Source organism: Mastomys coucha, unplaced genomic scaffold, assembly GCF_008632895.1.
Source record: "Mastomys coucha isolate ucsf_1 unplaced genomic scaffold, UCSF_Mcou_1 pScaffold3, whole genome shotgun sequence".
Taxonomy (NCBI): domain Eukaryota; kingdom Metazoa; phylum Chordata; class Mammalia; order Rodentia; family Muridae; genus Mastomys; species Mastomys coucha.
Genome location: NW_022196909.1, coordinates 13,215,302 through 13,219,100, shown reverse-complemented (window position 1 = coordinate 13,219,100; position 3,799 = coordinate 13,215,302). Strand labels below are relative to the sequence as shown.

The 3,799-nt window shown below is 43.9% G+C and overlaps 1 pseudogene; it reads left to right on the top strand.

Moving 5' to 3' along the window:
- Positions 1-2,319: 2,319 nt before the first annotated feature.
- Positions 2,320-3,424, top strand: LOC116075422 (annotated as a pseudogene).
- The last annotated feature ends 375 nt before the right edge of the window (positions 3,425-3,799 follow it).

The window sequence follows — 3,799 nt, the reverse complement described above, 5'->3', positions numbered from 1 at the left end:
TTTCTGAGTTCAAGGCCAGCTTGGTCTACAGAGTGAGTTCCAGGACAGCCAGGGCTACACAGAGAAACCCTGTCTCAAAAAACCAAAAAAAGAAAAAAGAATGTACAGAACTATCTTCTGTTTTTTTTTCTTTTTTCTTTGTTTTTTTTTTTTTTTTTTTTTTTTTTTTTTTTTTTTTTTTTTTTTTTTTTTTTGTTGTTGTTGTTTGATTTTTTGAGACACGGTCTCTCTGTGTATCCCTGGCTGTCCTGGAACTCACTCTGTAGACCAGGCTGGCTTCGAACTCAGAAATCCACCTGCCTCTGCCTCCCAAGTGCTGGGATTAAAGGCGTGCGCCACCACCGCCCGGCCCAGAACTATCTTCTTGATTTGGAGTGGCACTTTGTCTTTCTCTCTCCTGAGATTGGCCTTGCTTGACCTTGTGCTTGTCTTGTGGATGTAGGACATATGCGCAGCAGCTCTGTTGTGTCTGGAAAACTCTATTTTCTTGGCGTGATCGCCATTTCTGGTTCTTCCAATCATTCTAAGTCCACGTCCACATGGATCCCTGAGGGTGTGATGAAGGCATCCCATTTAGGGCTGAATGTTCCCAGGTCTCTCCCTCTCTGCACATTGTATACCCATTGGTCTCTGTGTTAATTACAATCTGCTGCAAGAAGTGTCTCTGATGTGGGTTGAGCAAGGCACCGACCTGTGGGTGTAGTGATATGTCATTAGGAGTCATTTTGTTGCTGCGTTCTTTTTATAGGGACTAGGTTTCCTCTTAGGGTTCATGACTCCTCTAGTCTCGGGTCTCATCCTCTAACACTGTCTGTTAAGACTTTTATCTCATGGTGTGGGCCTTATCCAATAAAAAAAGTAAAGCAGTTGATTACCCCCGTAAACACTTGAGTTCCTATTGCACCACTATAGCTTACAGGCAGGTTGCTATTGTAGTTCCAGGGTCTGTAGTCGGGTGTGAATATTGATGGCGTTCTCTTATGGTATCAAGTAGAGTCCCTTCCGGCCCTACAAACTCTAGCCAGCTGGGCTGAACTGCCTTCTAGTTTGGCACCAGCTCCGTTTCTTCATGTTGTAGAGGGTACCCAATAGCATTGGCAGTAGTTTGTAATGTTTGAGGGATCTATGAGAACCCCTTTGACCAGTGAGTTGACAAAACGTAACCCACTCCTGGTCCTGGGGGAGGGTTACTTGGTAATATATGATGTCTAGTTGGGCCATTCTCTCCCTCATGATATGGTAAATGCATTAACATTCCTTTTATATATGTGTGTATGTTAGGGAGTTCCTGTGGCAGTAGGTTTCCAAATGGCTCTTAGAAGGCCTTTAGTGTTAGCGTTGCCTCTCCACTCTGCCCTCCCATCCTCTTCTCCACTTAATACTACTGTTAGAGCTTCCTTTCTATCCTGTATACCACTATATTCTATTTTCCCTCCCTTGGGAGAACCTCTCCTCCCCCCGGGTCCTTTACTAGCTTCCTAAGCTCTGTAGATATTCTAAATGAGATGCACACCCCTAAAGTTCAAAAGCTAACATCCCCATATAAGAGAAAACATGCAACATGTATCTTTTGGGGTCTGGGTTTTGGGTCGCTCTAACTGACTTGTTTCTAGCTCCGTTGTCCTTTTACCTACAAATTTCATTTCTTTAACAGCCCAAAACTGTTCCACCGTGTAAATGTGCCAGATTTTCATTATCCGTCACCAGCTGATGGACAGCTAGTCTGTTTCTAGCTTCTGATTATCAGGAAGAGAACAGCACTGAAGACTGATGAGAAAGTGACTCTGGAGTAGGATGGAGGTGCCTAAGAGTGGTCTAGCTAGATCTTGGGGTAGATCAATTTTCAGCTTTTTGAGGCCCTCCCCCCCACTGATTTCCAGAGTGGCAGTCCCATTCTCAAGTCTCACCAGCAATGACTCTTCTTTCTCTGTATCCTTACCATTACTGGCTGTCCTTTGTGTTATTGATCTTGGCCCTTCTCACTGGGGTAACAATGAAATCTCAAACTAGCTTTAATTTGCGTTTCTCTCATGACTAGGTGGTGAACACTTTTTCAGATGCTGGAAGTCTTGGGTTTCTGCTGGCTCGGCTGATGTGAGCATGGCGGTTGACTGAAGAGAAAGACGTGGCAGCATGCAGGAGTTGGAGACACTGTCATTGGTTTGGGGATATTCCCTGCCCTCAAAAAAAATCCCTGAAAATTGACTGGTATTAAGTGTGAGTAAAAAGCATAATAGCTTGGAACCGAGTGAAGACACAGATGTCCCTGTTGAGAGCAACCAGCTAATGATTACGGACAATTTCTGTGGTTGAGTTGTCACTGGAAGAGAGTTAAGTCTGTTTCAAGAGTAGTTGGAGCTGGTCTTCACCTCAAGGAAGCAGTGGCTTGTTCCCGGAAGCCATTTTTGGTCTGAGAATTTACCCAATATGCCTAATCGGGGAAAAGACTGCTACTTTTATTTCTATTCTACATGCACCAAAGGTGACAGCTGCCCATTCCGTCACTGCGAGGCGGCACTAGGAAATGAGACTGTTTGCGTGCTATGGCAAGAAGGTCGCTGTTTCCGAAGGGTGTGCAGATTTCGCCACATGGAAATTGACAAAAAACGAAGTGAGATTCCTTGTTACTGGGAAAATCAGCCAATGGGATGTCGAAAACTAAATTGTGCTTTCCATCACAGCAGAAGTCGTTATATTGACGGAGTGTCCCTCCCTCCAAGCAAAACTGTGTTACCCACCGTGCCCGAGTCACAAGAAGAAGAAGTAAAGGTGAGCCAGCTCAGGGTTCAATTGAACAATTTGTCAATTCGGTCTAGCCCCTCCCCTCTGCTGCAGAGTGCAGCGAAAGTAGAGAGTTTGGAGAACGTTCCCATCCCCACACATCCGCCTGTTGTAATCAATGTTGCCGATGATGATGAAGATGATGATGATCAGTCACCTGAAGAGGAGGATGAAAGTCCGACATCTGCCCTGCAACCAACTCCTGATGTCCATAATGGATCACGAGTGGCTTCTGTCCACAAACCTGGAGTCAGTTTAAAGCAAGGTGAGCGTTTGAATTTTGGAATAAAAACTCTTGAGGAATTTAAATCAAAGAAAATGAAGGAAAAAAAACCCAAGAAGCAAGGTGACTCCTCCTGAGTTTCCAGGGTTTTATGTCAACCTCAGCCCAATCCAGGCCCCTGAGAAGGATAATGTTCGGGCTGCGGTGGGGACCATGACTCTATCAGGCAAATTAGAAGAGCCCTTGGTTAGACTGAGTCTTACTGAGAGAATGGGAAAACGAAAACTTTCAGTAGGTGGTGACGGTGAACCCGCATTAAAGCAAAGACTTGCACAGAAGCTGGGGAAATAATTGGAAGCCCCAGAAACTAACATTGATAACACACCAAAAAAAAAGATGATTCATAAAGTAGTCCTTTGAGGTGTTTGTCAGTGTGGGCTAGCTTCCCTTACTGTATTTATTTATGTATTGTCTTAATTTTATCAGAGTTTAAAAATGAAGACAGCTACTAATCATTGTGGTACCACTAAACAAAAGACTCACTCACTCTATGTTAAATTGTATGTCTTATTAAAGGTATTTGGAGATTCGTCTAAGCTTTAAAGAGGGCCGGGCAGCTTGAGAACCTGACATATGGACTTAACTCTGGACCTGGTCCTGTTGTGTTAGCTGCTCCATAAACCTCTGAAGAGCAATACCTAATTTATTTTTACTGTAATTTTTTTTAAAGGCTTTAAAGTGCCTGAGGGGTCACCTGAAACTAATTTTCTATTTCTGGGATTCCCTGGATTCTTT